The sequence below is a fragment of the Pteropus vampyrus genome, unplaced genomic scaffold, assembly GCF_000151845.1.
Source record: "Pteropus vampyrus isolate Shadow unplaced genomic scaffold, Pvam_2.0 Scaffold2, whole genome shotgun sequence".
In the NCBI taxonomy this organism is placed as follows: Eukaryota; Metazoa; Chordata; class Mammalia; order Chiroptera; family Pteropodidae; genus Pteropus; species Pteropus vampyrus.
The window spans coordinates 9495165-9518698 of NW_011888783.1; the positions used below are offsets into that span (position 1 = coordinate 9495165).

Genomic DNA, 23534 nt, shown 5'->3' on the forward strand with positions numbered 1-23534 from the left:
TTTCTGAGAGTCTCGAAGAATCTTTTCAGAATCAAATCCTAGGGTAGTAATTTGAAAAACCACTGTAAAGTCCAACGTGTTCATTCCATAAATGAAAAAAGCAGATTTTCAGTAATGTAGAATAAAAGAAACACTTTAAAAATAATAAAGGCTCCCTTCTTTATGTTTTTTTCTCTTTCAGTGTAGAGTCATTGTATAAGATACTGACAACATTTTTTTTTCTTCTTTTAATCACTGAGATTCATTACTAGCACTGTGCCTGGTACCTAGTAGAAATGCAACATTTTTTTTTGTGGGTGAATGTGTTAAAGAATTAATGCGCAAGCTAACTTTCCTTAAAATATTTGTGTGTCTGTCTACACTAAGATTTTGGAAGGGAAAGTAATTTTTATAGCCACATGTTGATTTGTAACTAAAATCTTCAGGCTCACTCCAACCTATTGCCTTTGGGAGAGTTTGTGAACTATTATAAATGGGACATCATGTCCCTTCACAGAGAAATAAACAAGAAGTGAAGTATGCCAGTTGGAACTACAGGAGAGCTCAGAAATTCTGGCTGTGATCACATGAAATGGAGTCCAGTCAGAGGGCATTTGTAAATTCTCTTACTGGAAAATGCTGTTTTTAATGACCATCTTGGTTTCATATCTTATTCAACATGCAAAACATTTATATGCTTTAAATTAATAGTCACAAAGATGTCATGAGCAGTTATTTGCTCTAAATACTATTTTTTGCTTCTTATTGAAATCAGATTAATTTTTTCTCAAAACACTAGATTACAGCCTATTGCAAGATATGGAATGTGTAATATTAAGATAAATTACTATTTAATTAATGATCACAGATTGTATGTCTGTTAGTGATATAGAACAAAATAGTTTGCAAATATGTAATAACTTATATGTGGGGTATTTTTGGCTTAGGGCAGTTCCTTGTAAATCATATCCTACAGAGATAAAGGAGTCACAAAGTCAGTAATAGTGAATCTGCTATTATAAAATGTCAAGATAATCTGTGGAATGATATGTGTAACTTTCTATTTAACAGAAGTCTTTTATAATTGTTCAATTGAAAATAGCTAAGAACATAGGAAATGTGATTTGATACTAAAAATAACAGTCGAATTTTTAAAAGCTAGTTTTATTATGCCCTGAAAATAGTGAATCAAAGCAAATTCCTACTTATGGTTAATAATATTTAATTATTGAGGTAACAAAGATAAACAGAAATTAAAATAAAATGTTTCTTTAATTCCAGAAACTACTGTTGTTTAGTTCTTATTTGGATTTATAAGATAGTTTTAAAACATAATCCTTATTTAAAATTTTTCTTTGGCTTTTGTAAAGATGTATTTTTATTTCAAATTTCCTTCTGCCAATTTCCTCCAGGTCAATGTGGCCTGCATAGAGACAAAAACTTGTATCTTTGCAACTCACAGGGGATCTAGCATATTATAGTAGGTACTGCTGCATAAATATGTAGAAGTTGTGATCTGCACTCATACAACTCATCCACTCATACAACAAGTCAAACCAACCAAGCATAGTCTTGGCTCTCAGGATATAATAACAAAGACAATAGAGAGGAGCCTCTGATACTAAGCTTATGTTGTTACTAATATCAGTATCAGTTAATGACTTTGAATATTTATTTATTAAACAATTACTATATTTGTCCAGTCTTCATGATGAGCCAATACAACTCATATGTCTTCCAGCTGGCCCTTATTTTACAAATTGTGGTGAATGAAAGACACAGAACCTACTAGATGTTAAGTCCACCAAGAGAATGCAGACCAATGATGTAATACATATTCCTCTACAGAAGAAAGTAATTTGAAAGTGAAAAGGTGCTTCTTGAATTGACATAACCTCAGAATTCAGCAGAGACTGAATAAATATTCAGAATCTTACAGTCTACTGAAGAAAATAATCCCATTGCATGCCAATTAAATAAAGGGTCATATTCATTCACTTTGTCATGCCAGTTTTCAGAGGAACTATATCTTTTTGTTTTCCTCGGTGGGTTGCTGTGCTTGTCAGCAAGAGTGAGGTGATTCTGGCAGATCCTAAAGAACAGCCACGCAGATGTGGATGACTCAGCTAAGAAAAGAAGGAAGAGGGACTAAGCATACTTCTCACTTCTCATATTATCCCTTTGAGCTTTCAGAAAACCACTTGGGGAAAATTCCTTAGATTGGTTGCCACCAGAATAAAGTTTATATAATGATAACACCCTTTTAATGTATTTTATGCTAATTGTTTAACAAAGTAGTTTTGATGTAGAAGTATAAGAGTAAATAAAGTTATAACTACTACTAAGAATGAATAAATTTAAAGTACAAAATTAAGAGCAGGACCATAGTGGGTATTTTTAAATTTATTCATTAATTATTCATCAATGTCATAAAGTTTTTGGTAATATTAGTAAAGACCTGGTACAATATATTTAGGTGATAGGAATATTAGGTGTCGTCAGTTTCTCTTCTAACTCCATATAACCCTGTTGAGATTTTGAGCCAGTAGATCCCTTTATAGAAAACAAAAAGAATAATTTTGTCCTAGATTATAGGCATACAGCATGATGTGTGTGTGTGTGTTTGTACATGTGTGTGTGTGTATGCGCAAACCCCAAAATTATCAAAGTAGGAAAATAAATACATGATAATAAATAAACTTATACTTTCAGGACATAAAGGCACAAAGGGTAAAATAAGAGAGGGGAGCAATGGAGTGAAAAGAAAATATTCTCAAAGGCATTTCTTCACACGTCAATATATACATGGGAACTAAGAAAATAGAATAATGAGGAATTATTGCTGAGAATGCTAAGACATATTGAAATAAATGTGGGCTGGACAGAGTCTTCTTTTTTTTAAGTTTATTGGGGTAACATTGGTTAATACAATTATATAATTTTCAGGTGTACATTATAATTTGACATCTATACATTCTATTGTGAGATTACTACCCAGAGTTCAGCTTTCTTCAGCTACCATATATTTGATCCCCTTTACCCACTTCACCCTCCCTCTACCTCCCTATATTTGACCCCCTTTACTCTGTCTACCTCTTCCCTCGTTCCCCACCCCTTACCCTCTGGTAACCACTAGTCCATTGTCCATGTCCCTGAGTCTCTGTTAGGACAGAGTCTTCTTAAAGGTTATAAAAATGAAAGGAATACAGAAGAGTCCATGGAATTGGGGGTGGCTCTAGAAAAAATTAGGTCCACTAGTGTTCTACAAAATTTTAGAAGCCACAGTGAATCATCATGTAGCTACAAAGATATTACTTTTCCCCTGGAGTTTCTGTGGCATTGAAGTGAGCATTTGGTAGCAGCCTCCGTCTGTGGATAAAATTCTTTTCATTCACTTGATTGTCACATGGGTGTCAAATGAGAGTGCCAGGGAAGACTTTCTGGGGAAGAGCTGTCCCTAGCTCTTATCAATGCTTTCTGTGAAAACTTGTTTCTTGATTATATAGACTTATGTATGTAATATTATCAATCTTTGAAATAGAAGATACTAAAAATGGCATGGCAGCCATCATTTCTTCACATGAAGTCATGTTAGGTCAGGTTAGGCCAGGGGATAGCTTGGTGTAGGATAGTGATTTTCAGTAGGGGACAACTGGGGTAAGAGAGTGCGTGTAGGTTGGAAAAAGCACAGTTGGTTTTGTAATGATATATTTGAATATAAAATATATGATTTGATTACATTACAAAGTATAGGGATTAAAATCTTTGGTTAGTGAGAATGTACAGATTGCAGTGATTTATACTGAGGGAGCATATTAGATCATCTGGGAGCACAGGGATGAGATTGTCATGTTCATGAAAGCCAGAAAGAGGTTTTAAGAGTTTGAAAAACTAGTATAATTAAAAGAAAATGCGTATCATAGCCAAAATTCTGTATTTGACTCCCAGACCTGCTTTTTGCGTGGCCTGGAACATGTGATTTATACTCTTTGAGTCTTGTTTCATTGATCCACAAATTGGGGATAATTGTATCCACACACAGAGTTAGGCAATCATATCTATACATTAAGATTAAAAAAAAATAATTGTTATATTATTTAAGAGTGCCTGGCACATGAATTTACCAAATGGTAATTCAAATTCTCCAGCTCTTTGCCTATTTTTCTCTTTCTCTCACATTTGCTCTTGTCTTTCTAGCTTCCCCTTTTCTATTTCTTCTCATTCAGCATATAAGCATACTCAATAATTAATTAAAAACAAAAATATCCATCTTTATTGTTTTTAGGTCGCCACCTTGTTACTACAGTGACTTTTATTCTCCCTTCAAAATAAAACTTCTCAGTTCACATTCACTGTCTTTATTTCTCCATAGTCTAGTCAAGCTCGCCCTTTGCAACTAGCTTTGATCTCCATCAGTCCACTATAATTGGTTTCATTATAAGCAATTCCCTCAGTTGCCAAATTTAATCCGTAGTTTCCAGGATTTTCTTTCTGGACCTGATCTTTAGGAGTGATGGCATTTTAACTATTCTGGTGCATCCTTCCTTGATGTTTTCTCCCTCGGCTTCCTTACTGCTAGTTCTTTTCATTCTCTCTTTAGAATGTCCATTTAATCTTGCCCTTCCTTTAAATATTGTCATTTTCATGGTTCCATCTTTAAGGCCCTTTTCTTCTTCTCTCTACAAAGTGTCCTGGAGATGTTTATCTACATCAATACATCAATAGCTTTATTACTGTATATGTGGTCTCTGAAAATCCTGCTTTGGAATCACTTTGAATGCTTAGTAGAAGCGAATATCTGGGGCTTAACTTCGGACTCTCTTATACCCACATTCTGATAAATTTTAGGTGTTACCACCTCAGATCCCTCTCCTGAGTGCCAGACCAGGTGTCTTTCTTCCTTCTGGCATTTTTGGGTGCTAAGAACTAAATCTGTCATTTTTCTTGGCTCAGTCTGCCATGGCCACTATCATGGTGATGCTCACTAATCTCCCCCAGTCTCCTAAGCCTGTGCATCTCCTCTTTTCCCTCCACACTCTCAGTCATCAAGCCCCTCTTCTCCACTCTCACTTCTTTCTTGTGTTCCTCACTTGGGTAACAAAATAACCTCAGTTTCCCTGCTGTAGTACCGTCACTCTTAGATTTATCCTCCATCATACTGCAATATTGCAGGAGGGGTATTCCCCACTTTAAATCAATTGCTGGCTCCCTCACAAGCCTCTGAGTAAATTTCAAACTACCTAATGGTGCATATGCCCCTGCTTGCCTCCAGTCCTTTGGACATGTTGTTCTTTATGCCTGGGATTCCTTCTCCACCTTACTAACTCCTGTTATAGCTTCGGTACTTATTTCAAAGATAACTCTCAAAGGTCCCTCAGGAATCTCTGTACCTCATCTGGATGAAAGATCCACATGATTGTTTTCATTTGCTTGTTTGTTTCATCTGCTTTCCTTTGTCACAACATTAATCGTCTTATATGGTGAATATCAGAGTATGTGTCTGTTTGCACTTCTAGTCCATGAGAATGGAAACAGCACTTTTCATTTTAAAATCTGCCACACCATGCACTGTACCTATCACATAGTAGGTATTTCAATGTATTCGTTAATGTTTTGTTTTGTAAATTAGTGGTTCTTTCAGGTAGATGATGATGGCATCGTGAGTGCAGAGAAAGATACTATTCAGAACGTCTTAGCTCAATAAATCATGGTTTTATCAAATAATTTATTTTTAAAAAACTGTTTGTGAGAAATGTTTAAAGAGCATCTGTTTTCTTAAAAAATCAAACATAAATATTTAAAACTTAACCCTGGAGACTCATATCACTACAAGTGTCATAAGGCATAAATGCATTAGAGTGTTAACATCTGGTTATCCTGAAAATATGTTTAAGTGTGGGTATTAAGATACATTACATAACTAAACTCGTCTAAACCGCAAACCAGAAATTTATTATTTGGAGGCCAGATGAAACCAAAACACAGGCTTTTTAAACCTAAACACAGGCTGGCCAGAGGAAGAACAATGAAAACATGTTCATCTGAATGTTTTACAAAAGGATATAAGTAATTTTTCACATTTTTAAATAAGTACTAGAATCCAACAGCAATTTGGCAGATTTTCTTCACTTAATTCTAAGCCAACATGTATCAGAAGTGAGAGAAATGTCCATGTTTATATCTCTGATTTTAAACAGTTGATAATACCCAATTCAAAAAACTTTGAAATGTTTTAATGTATTTGGTGTTCAGTCTATATATCTATTTAGAAGTAAAAGGACAAGGTGTAATGATTTATTGAAATACAGTTTAAAAAGAGACTAAAAATTAAAAATAAACAGTGTGTTCCTGATTCTCTGAATATCCTCTTTTCAATTCCTAACCCAAAGTAGAGACTCTAGCAAACATTGTTAGCTATTTGTAGGACTGGTGTTGCAAATCCATTCTTAATGCGATGACCTTAGTGGAGTAGAAAGAACTTTAGATTAGAATTCAAAAGACCTAGTCTTGTCTGAGCTACTTACCAAATGTGTGGTTTTGACAAATCACTCAGCCCTTTTGAATCTCAGTTCACTCCTTTGTAAAACAGAAATAATAATTCCTGTTTGCTTACTTAATAGTTATTGATTTAATCAAATGATAAAATATATGAACTCTTTGAAAACGTTAATATATATAAACTAATACATCAGTGTAAGTAATGCATTACAACATTAGAAAACTGTTTTACGAAGTTTGACCACATACATTACATCATTTTTATATGAGAGTCATCTGTTACCCTATTCTTCATGAGGATGAATTGGAATAATCTGACATTGCATTTTTATTTCTTAATAATCTATGTATGCTGTTATTGACTTAGATGCACCTGCTTAGCACAGGTTCTCCAGCTACATTTAAAGCCTCGTCAGTTAGTGCTGGAAAACACCAGGACTCCTCTGAGCTCACAAACAACTTTCAGATTCTTTTGATGCTTGACTGGTTTGTCAGTTTTTACTGCTTGCAAAGTCATTTGTGAGCAGAGCTTTACTAGGCCCCTATGGCCAGTGTTCCCAGTGGAAATGGCGAAGAGCTTGTTGGGAAGTGCTCTCTTTTGGTGCTCCCAGGACTGAATTTCCCAGAATCCTCTCTGCTGAAACTACATGGTAACCCTTGAAATTCTCTCCCTTACTCTGTGCCATACTTAACTGTCTGAATATGAAAGCACCCTGCTTGTTTCCCAGAGTTTGTCCCATATAGTCCCTCATGAAAATAGTTTCCAAGTCATGTGATCTTTCTCTCTAATGGAATCAGTCCTTGCAGTTGAGCATAGAAAGTGTTGTACTCTTCCACGGTGACTCTACCACTTTGAATTTCTATAATACATGAGTTTCAAGTTGCTCCACCTCACTGCCTGCACTAGATATTCTCACCTTTAATCATAAAGATATATGCACTCCGAAATTCATTGCAGCATTATTCATGATGGCCAAGACATGAAAATAATCAAAATTTCCTTCAACATATGAGTGGATAAATAAGATGTGTTACATATATACCATGGAATTCTACTCAGCCATAAGAAAAGATGAAATACTGCCATTTGTAACAACATAGATAGATCTTGAGATAATCATGGAAGGTGAAATAAGTCAGGCAGGAAAAGTTGAGAACCATATGATTTAACTCATATGTGGCATATAAAACTGGAAGCAACAAACGAACAAGACAAATAAAAGCTCATAGACATAGACAACGATCTAGTGGTTAACAGAAGGAAAGGGTAGATGTAGATAGGTAAGGGTTAGGGAGTCAAATATATGATGACAAAAGGAGTTTTGACTTTAGGTGGTGAATATACAATGCAAAATACAGATGATGTATTATGGAATTGTATACTTGAAATCTATATAATTTTATTAACCAATGCTACCCCAATACATTTAAATAAATAAATAAATAAACATATAAGTTAGCCTTTAATATTTGATTAAATATATAATTACCAGAGCGATTTCTTAAGGATACTGCTTTCTGATATATTTTCTTAATGACTTACTAATCTTTCATCCTGCATGTAAAATAAAATCTGTAATCAGTCAACTAACTATTAAACAAAATATTTCACATTAGATATTCATAGCAGTAGAAGCCACATATTTTATACCTATTAGTGTGCTCATCAATAAAAATCAAGACAGGTGAAATTTGAAAGTGTACAAAAGAAGCCAAATACAGAAAGAAAATGAACTGCCAACTAGAATAATATAAAGATGTTTGTTCTAACTGCTTCTGTTCAATGTGGTACTAGAAATGCACTAAGACAAGAAAAAGAAAAGATATCTAGATTTCAAAGAAAGAAAGAAATCTATGTAGAAACTCTGCTGGAATTTATTTTAAGACCCCTAGAACTAATAAATGATTTTAGTAAGGTGGTAGGATACCTAATATTTACAATAGCAATAAAAATTATAAAATACTTAGGATAAATCTGATAAATAATGTACAAGTTCTGTATATTAAAATCTATAAAATATAGCAGAAAAAATTTTAAAGTCATAAATAAATGGAAAAGTATGCCATGTTTATAGATGTATCATGTTTATGGGTCAGAAGACTGTTAAGATGTCAATTCACCCAAAATTGTTCTGTAATTCAATATCATCCCAATCATAATCCCAGTGGATTTTCTTTTGCAGACTGTAAAAAGTTTATTCTAAAATTCATATGAAAATACAAAGGACCTACAATAGCCCAAACAACTTTTCAAAAGAAGAATAAATTTGGATGGCTAATACTACCTGATTTCAGGATTTATTAAAATCTAGAGTGAGTCTACGGCCATGCCACCTTGAACCTGCCTGATCTCATCAGATCTCAGAAGCTAAGCAGGGTTGGGCCTGGTTAGTACTTGGATGGGAGACCACCTAGGAATATTAGGGGCTGTAGGCGTTAAAAAAAAAAAAAAGCTAGAGTGATTAAGAGAGTGTGGTATTGGTGTTAGGTAGAAATAATAAAAAGAATGAAATAGACTAGAGTCTATAAATTGACCCTCACGTATATGGAAAATTGACCTCTGACACAAAGGCATAAAAGCAATTCAGTGAAGAAATAATAGCCTTTTCAACAAATTGTGCTCCCAAAAGTTGTATATCTATATATAAGAATAAAATAAACTCTCATTAGTACCTCATATTATATGTAAAAATATAACTCAAAATGGATCACAGAGTTAAATTAAATCCTAAAACTATAACATGTCTCAAGAAATCATAGCAGAAAAGCTTAGCAGTCTTGAATTAGACAAATATTTCTTAGATATAACACAAAATATACAATCTACAAAATAAAAAAATTGACAAGTTAAACATGATCAAAATTTTTTAAAAACTGACTTTTTAAAGACACTGTTAAGAGAATTTAAAAAAATGTCACAGACTGGGAGAAAATATTTGCAAATTATCGATGTGAAAAAGTACTTATATCAAGAATATATATAGAACTCTCAAAACTATTTTTAAAAGAGAAAAATAATAAAAAATGGGGAAAAAATCGGAGAGACACATCACCAAAAAAGGTATAAAAAAGTCATCTAAGCACAGGAAAAGATACTCTATCAGTAGAAACATTTATTATTAGAAAAATGCAAATTAAAACCACAATGAGATATCACTATATAGCTATTAGAATGGCTAAAATTACAAGGAATAACTGTAGGAAGTATTGGTGATAATGTGGAGGTACTGGAACTCATATATTGCTGTTGAAAATGCAAAATGGAACAACCATTTTGGGAAAAAGTTTAGTGGTTTCTTAAAAATGTAAACTTACTCCTATATAAAAACAACCATTCCATTCTTAAGCATTTATATGAGAGAAACAAAATCATACATTCATATATAGCCTTCTGTGTGAATGTACATCAGCTGGGGAAAGGATAAATGTGGTTCATCCATACAATGGAATGTTATTCAGCAATAAAAAGAAACAAGCTTCTGATACCTGCAATGACGTAAGTGAGTCTTAAAAGCACTGTGCTTAGTGAAAGAGCCCCTCCCCAACAGGCTACAGACTTTATGTTTTCATTTATATAACATTGTAGAAAAGCAAAACTATAGGGACAAAAAACACATCAGTGGTTGCCAAGGACTAATATTAAGGAGGGAATTGATGGAAAAAGGCAGTGATGCAATTTTAGGGGTGATGAAAATATTCTAGATCTTTGCCAATGTGATCATTATATAACTGCATACATTTGTTAAAATTCATTGATCTATACATCTAAGAATAATTTTTAAATTACGTATCAACAAAACTGACTTTAAAAAAAATAAAGTTACAGACACTAAACAATAAATAGAACTGATGAATTATTGAGAAAATCAGAAATGTCAAAGTGATCAGGGAAGTTTTCCTGGAGCAGGTTAACTTGAACTTTGTTGGAAAATAGGGTTCCTATCTGAATAGATAAAGAGAAGAATGAAGCTATAATATTAGTTTTGGCAGACTGACTGCTATGACAGTAACCGCAAATCTTGGTGGCTTAACAGAGTGATGGTGTTATTTCCTGCTTACCTGGTAGTCCACATCAGTTCAGGAGGTAGACTTCCAAAGGGTAATGTAGGAACTTAGGTACTAGAGGGTCTAGGTACTAGAGGGTCCTTAGAGTCTTTCACCACCTTTGTATAATGGGAGGAAGATAAGGAAGAAGAGCACTACCATGGCAGATTGAATGAGAGATTTTAGAAACCAGACATGGAAGGTATGTATATCATTTCTTCCTGTACTCTATTGGCCAGAGAGGATGGTCACATGGCCTCATTTATCTGCAAATATGGTGAGAAATGTAGTTTAAGCTGGGGTCCCACGAAGAAAAAGAATGAGTTTGGTGACTACATAGTAGTCCTTCTCCACAGGTATGGACATGTGCAAGTGAGATGTGCAGTTATAGAGTGCTGAAGAGTCTGGATATAGGAAGCTGGTAAAATTTGTAAGAGAATGTGGGAGAGACTAGAGGAGGACATTGGATACCAAGATTAAGGAGTTTATATTGTGTTTGGGGGAATGTCTGGCCAAAGATATTCTAGTAAAATAGGGCGATACTTGCCTACTATTTGAAGGTATGCTGAGGATATAACAAGACAATGTACTGAAGATGTCTTTCAAGGTTTATAAAGCACCAAATGAGTATGGCTTATTTTGTATAAATTTGAAGTTACTGCAATTGTAAAGCAATCTTTTCTCTTGTTCAGTGACTTCCTATAGAAAATTTAGTTTTTCCACAACTTTCAAACTTTGCTAATTATTCCCTCCATACACCTCAAAATAATAGTTATTTCCTTTGCCTGTCTTGAACCTCTCTGAGGAGAGGATATTAATGTTATTAACTACAAAGGAAAGGAAACCATAGGATTTCTTAGCCTATTTCTTCGCAATACTGTTGTGTTGGGGCAAAGGGTATAGTATTACTATCTGTGCTAATAAAAATAACAATAATGTGCACAAATAATATTAAAGTGTAGAATGATAGAGTATAATTTCAAAAAATAAAATTAAGTCCCATTTTGTTTTGTCTTTCTGCAGATTTCATTTTTGCCTTATCCATTTATTTTACCATTAATATGTTTATCGAGCCCTGCCTCAATTACTCTGATAACTCTGCTTCTCTCCTTAGAGCTGACTGCCAACTGATTATTTCTAAAACCAATTTTCTTCATTATGTTAGTATTCTCTCCCCATTTCCTTTTAACTTACATTCTCAATTACTTTGATTCTAATTTTAACTATTTTATTGAGTTACAGGACAATTTTTTACACCATTCTTGAGCTAGTCACATCCATCACAAGTAGTTAGTTCACCTTTCTATATCTTTATGTGAGAAACACACTTAAAATAGTCCCTTTGATAATTTTCCCAACTGTATTTTTACTTGACTGCATATGTCTGCAAAATAAGTTTTTCTTCATCAATTTACTCTTCTCAACCTTCAAACAACTGTTCAGTTTTCCAATGAAATTTTAATTGGAACAACTAATTTGATATTCATTTTGAATAAACATCCTTTCTCACCTTTATATTTTCTGATCGGAAGTCCACCAAATAAGGATTCAGTAGTTAATGCTTTATAATCTTAGAAGGTAATTATGATTCTTTCACTAGGAAGTTGGCCCTCTTTTTCCTTTCACTTTGACTATCTACTTGTTTTTATACATTCCATTACTAGAAATGGACATGTTTAAAGTTTTTATTAGGTGTAAGAGCAATAAATTATCTTTCATTGTGACTACCCATAATTATAAAATTATAAGGATGGTATTATGGTTTCATGAAACCTGGGTTTCATGAAGCTCTTACAGATATTTTTGCAAACCTCTTTCTTCTCCCATGTGAACCTCTTTGCCACTTGTTTTTCTAAAAAAAAAAAAGTTATATGCCTACCTTATAAACTTAGTAAGGACAAGGGAAATAGCATTTCATTTTGAAAAGGAAAAACAGACATGATAGATTGTGGATAAATTGTAGCACTAATCTGAAATTTAATAAATTCTAGTAGAGTTTTATGGGATAGATACTGTACTTTGTAACTATAGAAGAAACACATTTCGCCTTCAAATGAATAAAACAAATTATTTGTGTTGTTTCATATGCTTTTTATTTTTTATAATGTAACACATGTTATATTTGAAAAAAAATGACATAAACATACAATTGGATGAAAGTGAAAATTTTTTTGTAGAATAATTTAGGGATGTAAGAAGGGAGGAGACAATAATTCCAAATCTTTGTTTTCCCCACCACCAATTAATCACATTTACATTATCAGTACTATTTTAAGCTTTTAAACTGTGCTTGACCAAATTTCACTTTTTATTACAATTGTTCACTTGTTTCATAGCATTTCTGTTAATTTCTAGATTTTCATTTTATTTAATAATTTTATTTAATTTTATTTCATCCTTTAAAATATTCTCCCTGTTTAAAAATAATAGAAGAAGAAGAATGATACTCATGGGGATTGAGTTAATTTACAATTGCTTATTATGCAGAGATTTGTTTTTTAAATTCTCAATAACTTGAATTTATTTTAAGTACTTTATTAAAGATTTATAGCAACATATTTTATTAGCACTTCAATCTTTAATTTACTTTTAGCAATTTATAAGTGATGCATAAACCACATCCATCTTTATTGCAGTAAAACAATTTCTCTTATATTACTATATAATTTATTTAATTATAGCATTAGGCTTTAAACAACAACCTTGTCATGCTTCTAAGTTATTACATTAGTTATATGTGGTATTTCTTCCTGAGTGATCTAAGCCAGAAGTGATTTTATTCTGACTTAGGCTATGATTATTAAACTTGTGCAGAATAATATTGTCAGCAAGGCCTACCATGTGAAAAAAAAAAAAGAATTTCCCCAGTGGACATTATTTTTCAAAGTATATTTTCAGCATAATTGTCAATGCCTTAATGTTAAATGTTCAAAATATTCACTTTTAAAGATAGTCTAAATTATTATAAATACATTGTTTTTACTATTAGAGAACTGATTTTGAAATATAAATCAGCAATAATTTTAAATAATGTATAATTTTATAAACCTTATAATCTCTTAGAGTTATTAATAATCTGTTGTGGCTTGGAGGATGTTCCAAAGTGTTTCCAGAATATAGAGGCATACAATATAGAATTTTAGAACATAAAGAAAACTTAGAAATAACTTGTAGCAGGGTTCAGCAAATCACACTCCATAGGCCAAATCTGGCCAACAATCTTTTTTTTTGTAAATAAAGTTTTGTTGGAGCACAGTTACTCCCTTATAAAGCATATCCCTGCCCTACACCCTGGAAATCAGTACCTCTTATACAATAGAGTTGGAAGTTGAGTATGGAAAACACAAATCACCCAAATGGGTCACTGGGAGAGATAGTAAAAGAGGCCACTTCTAGCTTGATTCTTGGTTCTCAGAGCCAAGTATTCTAGTTATTAGAACCACAGCACCATACAATAGCCAATAACTGGCATTTAGAGAGTAGTACCCCAATCCCACAGAGTAATAAATAGTGTCATTCATAAACTAGTGGTTTACTTGTACCTTTAAGAAATTAATCTAACATTCTGTCAGGCCAGCAGATTTGGATTAATGCAGTGTATTGTAAAATGAGATCATAGTCACGTACTTTTTGTCACCTTTCCTTTGCTATAATATGGGTCCTTTCATTCAAGAAGATGTTATACAGGACCCATGACGATAAATCTCCTATTCTCTGAACCCTTGGATGGTTTTACTGGATGAGACACTTAGGCAGAAAAAGTAAACCTGTACCAAAAGATTTATCAATCCTAGCAATGACAAATTACTGCCCTTTCCAGGGAGGAAAGGGTCAGATATTACCAACTTGCAACCCTCAAGGGATTGCATCATATAAAGTAATCACTGTTGATCTTTGATTATGACAAATCAGTCATTCAACAGTGATAGTAGCTAGATCAGCCTTATAAGAGAGAGCCCATGCATAGCCTACATCCATGCCACAGAAACTATTCCTCCTATAGGCCATTACACAATAAGTGTAGTAGCCAAGGGGAAAAAATTTGTTCCCTAAGACAGGTAAATCTATCCATTTGGTTGTTCAGTGTCTTTACTGCATGGAACATTTGTACAAGAAACAAAGATCTATATAATTTATGCCTACTCCTATTATTCTTTTTACTCTTTCTTCTCTGGGCATCATTATCTCCAGTCTTTCAATGCTGTTCTTTCTAAAGCTCCTAACCACATGCGGAAGTCATTTGCCACTGCTCAGTATTCCATATATATCCTTACCTCAGGCCAATTCTTTCTTTGCTTGATGGCCAGATGCACTGCTTAAAGCACTGTCCCCATATTATTGTCTTTCAGGGCTATTACTGAGTGAGGATGTAGTGTAGAATTTTCAGCTCCCAACAGTTTATTACAATGGCCTATCAATGAACCAAGCCCATATTTTTCTCAAGCTCTGTCAGCTGAACAACTCTATAGGTGTGAGCTGAGAGAGAGGTGTCATTGCAACACAGAAGTCTAGTATACTTGTTCCTAAAAGTCACTTATACTTTTTAAGTATACCCAATATATTAGACTCCATCCGAAATGTAACATTCCCAAATGTGGTATGAACTAAATGTCTTCAAATCTAAAGAGGTCATTAAATACTGTTTCTTTCTCAGTGCTGGAGGTGCAAAGTACAATAACTTGTTCTTTACCTTGGAGCATATATACTGGCATGTTCCAGGCAACTGGACTCTACAACCTTTACCAATATGGTATACCCTTGAATCATTACAGGATTTATCTTCCATCTGTTAGACATATGTTCCAGTATGGGTTTCCTTATCACTTGCTATTGCTCAAGTTTGAGTAGCATGCTGTAATCATTATAGTCGATCAGTGTGATGTTCTGCAAAATGTCCAAATGATTAAGGTCTCCTTATACAATATTGTTTCAGAGAGCTGGAGAACTAACAGTTTTGGGGTATGATTATGAGCACATACTGCTGTCCAACCACAGAAATCAGAACCGCTTCTGATCCTCGTTTCTGATGGGTATTGAAAAGAAAACGTTTGCCAGTTTAATAGTTGTATACCATGTATCAGAGGCTTTTTAAGTCTTCTCTAGAAGATGAGTTTGCAGTTGGGGACTGTCATCTGCCATGATCTAGCCTATTTTTGCAGGGCCAGACAATGAATTAATTGGGGATGTGAAGATGACCATCTCTGTACCTTTAAGTCTTTAATGGTAACATTAATCTTAGCCATTCCACCCATAATGCTGTATTGAATTTTAATTATATTCCTGGACAGAGGATATGATACCATGATGGTGTAATATCATTACGTAGAATGGTAGAATATGCTGGAATACCGTAACTGTAAAGATTTGGATATCAATTCAAAGTGTCTGCCAGTGGCTAAGTATATCCAGATCCTTCATTCAGGGGCTAGGGAAATAATCATAGAATGAATCCATGGACACAATGGGTCCACCATGAGATAAACTTGGACCAGGACTCCATAACCTGGCATCTATATACCTTAAAAAGGTCAGTCCTTGATGGTATTTAAGGTCCTTGGTATCCAACACACTTCAAAATATGTATTTTTCCCCAAGGTACAGAGACCCTGGAATTTTGGGGGAAATATTATATATGATATGATAATATAATATAGGGAATTGCTATTCAATGTATTTGTTTTGCTGTTGTGATGGTTTTAGGTCTAGAATTGGTTCTACCCTGGAAACTGGCTGAAAGATTTAAAATGTTTATTATAGCATCAAATATCAGCCTTCTGATCATCTGATCTTATCTTCAACCTTGTATTCCACTCCTTATATTTCATTCCTTATGTTCTAGTATCCTCAAGACAAATTCTCAGACACATTCTCCCAGTTTTTGCTGGAACATAATATCAAGCTTCTATGCTCTTTTGGTGAATAACTCCTTTCCTCTTATAGAGGGACTGCAGAGACTTGAGCTTAGTTTTTGGTCTGGAAGTAGTGAAGTAAAGTGAAGGAAGATCAGCTCGTGAGCCATCCACTTCAGATGAGGCTTTTGAGTAGTTTACAGGGAAGGAAAGACTACTATTTTTTAACACGGAGTTTGAGATACCTCTGTTAGGGTTCAAGAGAATTTGGGAGTTCTGTGTTACCAAGTGCACCCACCCACAAGTTCCCCATCTAACATCTCATGGTCACATTTTTTTTCTTAACAGAGACTTACTTTAGCATAAGGGACTTTCCAGTTCTACATTTTAGTCTTTCTCACAATAAGATCTTGGGACTGATTTCCAACTTATTCCTGTAGTTATAGGAGATAAATGTCTATTTAAATGCTGCCACGAGGACTTTCTGACTCTTATACCCTCCTGAGTTAAGAATGGGCGTAACTGACACTGTGATTTTTTTTTTTTGTAAGCAGTGTAATGGCACTTAACTATAACCGTTCAACTCCATAGTTCCTATAATTGGCATTGCCCTCATAGCTCTCAAATGCTATGCATTAGTACCTCCTTCCATCTATATTTTATCCCAATTCTTTATAAGTGAGCTAGTAAGTGTGGTGCTGGGGTACAGCAAGGATTATCCCCACTGCAATTACAGCCAGCAATGGGATTCTTCTTTCCATCTGGCTGGCAAGTTATCCAATTCAAGTAGCTTTTGTATCTTCTTTTACTATTGCAAAATATTGTCTTTGTTTATACATTCCCAAAGGCAGATCAGCTGATCTCTGAAAACGTTGGTAAGAAGTGAGGGAGTGATAGATAGATGAATCTGTTATCAAGCAGGTTATCAGTGTGAGAAACTGGATCTTACTGAGGAATTCTGGGAAATAGTATGGAATACATGCCTGAGAGGGATGCCATGCAGTACGTGAGGAAAATAAAGTATTATCATAGTGACCACTCTTGTTGCCACTTACTGGTAGAGGTTGATTCCAAAGCCAGGCGTAACACAGAGTGGGCACTAGCATCCAGAAAAAGTCTCAGAGAAGGAGATGTAAATGCTGAATATTAGGAGGGGAGGCATGGAGTAAAGTGGTAAAGCCTGAGTAGATATGGACAAGGCACTAAGAACATCTGCTATAAGTGACTGACCTAATGTCCCAGAGTCTATACATGGTAGAACGGAAACAAGAGCATGGGCTTTCTGACTCCTGTTCTAGTGACTCTGCTCTAAGCTGTTTCTTTCACATTTGTCCTCTAATCATGTTGTCTAGTTTATACTTGAGAGTGGCATGTATATAAATGATTTCCAATCCAATTTAAAGAGCAAACCTCCTCGTTACCAGCCCAAGGATAAAAGAAAAATAGCTTTTGTCTTTTCTCTTTTGAGCTTAGGAAATGGAGTTTACTAATCAAAGACAATGCTCTTATGCAATTGGGGGAGGAAAAGAGGATAGGTAGGATTTTTTTTTTCCACTAAAGAAAGAAATAAAAAAAAAAAATTTAAAAGATAGTGGAAGCTTTATGCAATAGGTAATAGTTTTTGTAACTTCAGGGACAGCCAAAAGTGAGTTGACAGTTAACCAAGGCTGTGGCAGAATATAAATCTTAATATGCCCACCCGCTTCTAGGTTAGATTTTAGAGACTCCAAAGGCAGTTTTGCCAGGTGTTCCTTACTTGAAGATAAGTGTCCTCTTTATTACTTGGCCTCATTTCTCTTGAGCAAGAGGTCCTGGACCAGTCACCGTATGCCCTCAGGGAAAGGACAGAAAGATATAAGAAGGTTCCCCGAGGAGCAGCCACATACACATTGATACATCTACATGATGTCTTTCTTCGCTGCACATTCATTCCTAAGCACGCATATATGTGCCTGGACGTCACCTCCATCTTTCGATATATATGACAGTGGGGGAAGGTATCAACCCTAAGGGAAAGACAATGAAAATCTGCATGGTGGAATTGGGACACAGTCCAGAGAGTCTGTATGTGCGTTCCAAAGCAATCCAAAGCTCAAGTGTAGGCAGTTTACTTTTAGTTAGTGGTTTTTAACCTCATTTCATGGTCTCTAATGCGTCATATACACTTTTATTTCAGCTCCCCCTGGATATATTTTTAGTTTCTGTATACTGACTGATATTGAAGTTGAAACCTTAAAAGCATTACTTTGCTTAAAATATCCAATCAGTTGTGACCTCAGAGTGTTTTTCTTGTGTGATTCACAAATTTAAGTTAATTAACTAGTAAGACAAGTCTATAAAACTAGACTATGGTATATTTCTTGCTAATGCATAATATAAATGTCACCACAAAATTCCAATTTCTTTTCCTTATAAGGAATCATTAGTTAGCAGCATCTAGGTTTCTGTATTCTTATAGTACTTGTTCAATAATGTTAAATCACATATTTTCTTCTCTCTTTCTATACATAATGTCATTCGGAAATGGGGTTGTAGCTAATTTTAAAAACAGACAAATTTGAAAAGTTTTAAGTTCCCTTAAAAGTAGACATTTTGGTCTTCAATCTGGATAACATCAATATAATACTGTAGAACTTACTGAAAATTCTGAAACTGAGCCATAGGCATATCCCTGGAGATTATGATTCAGTAGGTCCCAGGCAAAGCCTAGAAATCTAAATTTTGAAAAAAACTCTCCAGGTAATTCTGACAATCCTCCAGATTTAAGGAGACAATAGAGAAGAAAACACTCTATTTGGCTTTAAAAGGTTTGGGTTCCACTAGCAACTAAAAAAAGTCTCTTGAACTTTTGTTACTCAATTTGTAAAGTAGAGATACATTTACCTATTATTTTGATTGATCTCTTTTAGTTGCAATAAACAGAGACTTACCCAAGTTATCTGAAGAAAACTAGGCAGCTCTAAGGACCACCTATGTTCACCCTTGCTCGCTTGTGCTAGCTCGCTTGTGCTAGCTCTCTCTCTCTCTCTCTCCCTCCTCCACCCCATCTCTCCCCCAACAAAAGTCTCTCTTTCATGGCATTTCTGTTTCCTCTGCTCCCTCAAAACTTTGATTTGCCATAATTTCTTATGATCTTGATTGCCCCTCATGGCTTTTCTCTTTAAATGTCCTTTCACCTTTACCTACCATTATTAACTCCTTGATACTTACTATTTTCCAATTCGCATTTATAAATGACAGAGTCTGTTCATTTCAGCTTAAATTTTTGTGCCAGGCTACACCATATAGTGCAAGATATTTTAGAAATTGCCTGTTCTTGAATCAGAGCTTAGCTTTTACCCAATTAGTTGATGCCAAAGGCACAAGGTCATGTGGTATTAAATACAGCTACCTAAAGGATATCCTGTAGAAGAGACTTAGGACTTAACCTTAAAATGTGTGAGCAACATTGTCAATATGTACCCATCACACATACTTCACAAGGATATTCTCATTCTTAAAAGAGATTATGTTTATTAAAGCACCTTGTGTATGTAAAACTACCTTATGAAATATAAAATTCTATTCATATGAATTATTAATCCAATTATTATTAAAAACACAACCAGGATATGGAAATATTACTGTTCTATTCTAACATAAAAATCAGAATTAAATGAAAAAAATACTTTGTTAATTAAATTTATTTTGAAAAATTCTCTATGTACCTAGATGAATTGCTCTCTAATTTACATTAATCTGTCACAGGTTTATGTTGTATTATTCATATCCTCACAACTTACTTGGGAGTTGTGTGTGATAATTAGTTCACTAAAAAGCTTTTTTTTTTGTTTATCGTTTCTTTAAAAATGTTAGCAGATGAACAGTTTTAGTACCAGGCAAGAAGAGGAAATACAAGCTATTAATATTGAAGTAACTAAACTATACAAAGTAATAATGTCATTGTTGAATCACTATTCTTTGAAGATATATTTAAAAATATAAATGCTACTGTTTTCTTCTCATTTATTTTATATTTGTTTAGTCAAAATAAACCCCAGAAGTTTTATTGAAAACATTTATTAATGATACAAGAGCTTTAGCTTTTATTTGTTGTTTGAAAATTTCATTCTTTCAAATCTCTGAATCTCTGAGGAAGGATTTAATGCAATTTTCCTTGCAGAAGACTCAGTCTTTAACACTTAATGAGTAATGCTTAAAGACAGTAGGCTATGACTGTCGAATCAGGATATAACTTTAAAATAACAGCTAACTAGTTTATTATCCTCTAATAAGAAATATAGTTGTCAAGAGGTCTGGAGCCTTGTGTTACCCTTCAGTGCACTATGTCTCAGTGAACTCTATATTCACGGGAAACTAAATTATAACCAGAAGCCTTAGGGATCATGGAAGCTTAGTAAATAAGGGTAGCTGTTTAAATGTCTTTAATTGTTGACATCAATAAACTTGATTGCCCAATATATTCATCTTATATGGCTCATCTTTTTATATTTATCCCATTTCTTTATTGTCACCTATTTAGAATTCATATTTTTAATGGCAGTATGAGAAATTTAGGGAAAATAGTATACATTGGGAAAAAAATTGACATTTTAAGAAAACTTAGAAAGTGCCTAAGTTGTGCACTCAGTCTGGAATATTCTCTCCACCTTTTCCAGTCACAACCATTCGTCATGACACTGAGGTAAATGAGTTTGGGCAAATGGCCAGATTGAGGATTAAAGTTGCTACATGTAATGGATTAAGGATCAAATAAGCATATATTAAGATTTCATAATTTGAAGTACATACTTTTTTGAGTTATTACTTATTAGTTCTTTAACTAGCTATTTATATGGAGAAATGAGATAGGTAGATAAATAGATGATAGATAGATAGATGGATGGATAGATAGATAGATAGATAGATAAATAGATGATAGGGAATTTGTTGTTCTATTCAAAAACTGGTGGATCCTCTAAATAAATAATAATCTAAGTACATGGGAAGATTTTATACTCTCATAATCCCTTTAACACTAATGCAGTGATATCTACAAAGTAGATCTACAAAGTACATGATTAATATAGCAAATAAATGGTGCTGACTGGCTCATAAGCTCAGAAATAACTGAGTGGCTAGTTTTATACTTGCTATTTGTCAACATACACAAAAATTAACTCAAAATAAGTCAAAATCCTAAATATAGGACCTGAAACAATAAAATGCATGGAAGAAAACATAAGTACTAAACTTACAGACCTTGGTCTTAGAGAGTATTTTTTGAATTTGACCTCAAAGGCAAGGGAAGTAAAAGCAAAAATAAACGAATGATACTATATCAAGCTAAAAAGCTTCTACATAGCAAAAGAAACCATCGACAAAACAAAAAGGCAACCAACTGAATTGGAGAAGATATTTGCAAACAATACCTTCAATAAGAGGCTGATGTTCAAAATATATAAAGAACTTATACAACTGAACAACAACAACAACAACAAAACAATCCCATTAAAAAAATGGACAGAGGACCTGAACAGACACTTCTAAGAAGATATACAAATGGACAACAAATATATGAAAAGATATTCAACATTACTAGCTATTATGGAAATGCAAATCAAAACCACAATGAGATACCACCTCATACCTGTTAGAATGCCTATTATCAACAAGACAAGAAAATAACAAGTGTTGATGAGATTGTGGAAGAAAAGGAACCCTCATACACTGCTGGTGAGAATGCAAATTGATACAGCCACGATGAAAAACAAAATGAAGGCTTCTCAAAAAATTAATAATAGAGCTATCATATGACCTGGCAATCCCCCTTTTGGGTATATACCCCAAAATTTTGAAAACACTTATTCGTGAGGATATATCTACTCCTATGTTCATTGTAACATTATTCACAGTGGTCAAAGCATGGGAACAACTGATGTGTTTTTTGACAGATGAGTGGATGAAGAAAATTTGGTACATATATACAGTGGCTACTACTTAGCCATAAGAAAAGATGAAATACTGTCATTGTAACGACATGGCTGGATCTTGAGAATATCATGCTAAGTGAAATAAGTCAGATGGAAAAAGTCAAACACCATGATTTCACTTACATGTGGGATATAAAACAGAAAGTGAGAAATAAACAAACAAGACAAACAAAACTCATAGGTACAGACAACAGTATGGTGATTACCAGAGGGAAAGGGGAATGGAGAAGGTAGAAGAGGACAAAAGAGGTCAAATATATGGTGATGGAAGGAGTGACTTTGGGTAGTGAACACACAATACAATATACAGTTGATATATTATAGAACTGTACAATTGAAACCTATTTAATCTTATTAACCCATGTCATCTCAATAAATTTAATAAAATATAAAAATAAATAGATAAAATTTTTTTACAAACCTCAATGGCAACCTATGTAATTTTCTAATTGAAAGTTAAATGGTGAGACACTAAGATATTTTGCTAAGAGCACAAATTTACTTTATATTCTAAAGGATTCCTTAAAAAAAAAAAAAAATAGAAAACATACAACCAAGGATTCAAATAGCCAGACACTCATTCTTTTGCTGCCTGGGACTCTAAAGAATGCATACATTTCGTCATTCTGTTTCTGAGGTTTCACTCATATTCATCTTACAGAGAAGAAGGTATATTTACTGCTTTGCCATTTTACAAGCAAAAACGGAAAATCCTAGAAGAATAATATTAGGGGGCAAACCTAGAAATATAAATTAAGGTAAGAAGATTGAGGATTTACAAATCATTGCTGTCTATGGCCATGCCACCCTGAACAAGTCTGATACCATCTGACCTCGGAAGCAAAACAGGGTCGAGCCTGGTTAGTACTTGGATGGGAGACCACCTAGGAAGACCAGGTGCTATAGAAGTAAAAACTAAAAATTAAGGTATTGTAAACTGACAAGGTCCTTGCAATCTGCGAGGTCAACCAAGGGTTGCCTCACCTAAAAAAAAAAAAAAATCATTTCTAACTTTAGGTTCTACATTAGAAAATTTTTTCTTCTTCAACATGTTCTCCAACATATTACTTTTTTAGAGTGAAGTTGAAGATTCCTTGGATAAGATGATAATAGATAACATTTATTGGATGTTTGATGTGTCAGACACTGTACTATACATTTATACATAAATGGCATATAGCCAAAAGTTTTT

The 23534-nt window shown here is 33.9% G+C and overlaps 1 protein-coding gene, 1 non-coding gene and 1 pseudogene across 2 annotated transcripts in view; all 3 read left to right on the plus strand.

Annotated features, from left to right (window-relative positions):
• Positions 1-23534, plus strand: part of PDE1A (phosphodiesterase 1A) — a 293552-nt gene that overhangs the window by 148886 nt on the left and 121132 nt on the right. The window lies entirely within an intron of this gene.
• Positions 8795-8913, plus strand: LOC111739435. Its single transcript, XR_002780260.1, has one exon. It is a non-coding gene; the product is annotated as a 5S ribosomal RNA (ribosomal RNA).
• On the plus strand, positions 23133-23251 carry LOC111739432 (annotated as a pseudogene).